Genomic DNA, 1,991 nt, shown 5'->3' on the forward strand with positions numbered 1-1,991 from the left:
TGATAAATGTAATGATTTATTGCCCACATGGTTATTAAAATTAGAAAATAAAAATAGTTTTAGAATTTTCAGAATAAAAGTCAAAACTGTATAAGAATAATTTTGATTGAAAACTCTCAGTAAAAACAGCAACTAGAGAAAATCAGTCAGATTCAGAGTTCCTTTTAGCTGAGCTAAGCCGCCGCTGGGGAAGGGTTGCTAGTTAGAATCCGAAGATTACCTTTAAAAACCGTCAGATTTTTAGTTACTGTGTTTCTATCAGAGCTCCTGTTATTTTATGCTGATTGTTTATTCTGTTAAAAGTCCATCTGTTTCTTTAGTACCACATTACCCATGATGCATCTGTTCATCTTGTAGTTCTAATTTTACGTAGCTGAATAAGTTGTGTTTTCCATGCTTCTGGGTGGTTCGGTGGCACAAAATAGCATCCACCATTAATCCTACTTCAATCCAGTGTGTATGAAACCTGTGTGCGTTCTTTACGATGTAAGTATACATTTTAAGTCCGATATTGTGTTTTTTCTGTCAGTTATTAACCCAGGAGGTTAAATTGTTCTTTAGTTTCTCTGGTTACTGACAATGCAAGAATATACTTATAATAACTCAAGTTCTTTGTTACACTTTGCTAGATATATTTCCATTTTATTAGTAAATGAGGGCATCGCCATTTATTTCATATTTTCCGACGGTTTTGTCAGTTAAATGCTTATTACGTTTGATCAATAATGCATGTGTGATGTGATGGCGACCTCCAGTGGATTTATTTGGTATTACAAGCCAATTTCATCCTTCATCTATATGCACATGTTTTGCCTGCATATCTATAAATATGCATATTTATTGTTTATTCTGTTTCAGATAACCACACATCCATATACATATCCCTAAGAAAAGCAAATATAAACCTCATCACTGTACCATCATCTCCAATGTACCTGCTTCTATTCCATTAATAAACCTTTTGAGCTGCACCGATGGAGTTGGCATATTCCTTCTGACCGAGGAAGATTCAACTGATGAGATATCTGGAACTAGTGCATCTAAACGCACACAGTCTTCTACATATTCTATGGCTGTGATCTAAATGTTTCCTTTAGGATATTAAAGGCAGATTAAACCTTGAAAGTGATATTTTTTTTTTATCCAAATCTATTTGCAGGCTGATCATGTGCCTGATGATCTGGGTCGTCAGGCAGGACAGTCCTCATGTCAGTCTGTCCTGGAAAGCAGACTGATTGTTGCTGCAGTCCTGCTCTTATCTATTCCTGTCTGAAGGACAAAGAGTCACCAGTAAAGCAGTTCACTACATTAATGCACTATTACTTCCATAAAGGAAGAAACCAAGAATAACTGATTTATCATTGGCTTTATTAACATTGTCCAACGCCTTTTACCAACAAAACAGGAAACAATAAAACTGAAGGAAAATATAAATTCAGTTGTTGAAGAAAACCCTAATTTTGAAAGATAAGACAAATTATAATAATGGAGATAGAAAAATAGAGACAGGCCATCATTAAAAATCAGTGATAATATAAAAAGTTCCCATAAAACCTCCATTAGTTAAAAGAATCTAAAGTTTAGATTCTAAAGCTTGTGTCCCTTCAGCTAGTATCTCCACTGTCCACCAGAGGGCAGCAGTTATCCCCCACAGTTATTTCTAACTAATTAACCTTCCTAAAACTTAGTTTTTTTTTCACCGGAAGTCATTAATATTTTAGACCAGAAAAATGAAAGATAAAGAAAAATGAGTGAAATTTTCACAAAAAGTCAGATTATAACATCAACCAAAATAAACCAAAATGCTTTTTCACTTTAAAGCAGTTTATTGGAAGATTCCACCAATAGAAAATCAAGATGTTTTAAAAAGTACAAACTACAGAATATAAACTCTAAGATATGTTTAAATTGTTTAAAAAAATAACCCAAGTATATCATTGATAGCCAATATTAGAATAACAATACATAGAATTGAACAAAATGTGATTTTA

This window comes from Cyprinodon tularosa, unplaced genomic scaffold (genome assembly GCF_016077235.1).
Source record: "Cyprinodon tularosa strain WSP-4 unplaced genomic scaffold, ASM1607723v1 ctg618, whole genome shotgun sequence".
Taxonomy (NCBI): domain Eukaryota; kingdom Metazoa; phylum Chordata; class Actinopteri; order Cyprinodontiformes; family Cyprinodontidae; genus Cyprinodon; species Cyprinodon tularosa.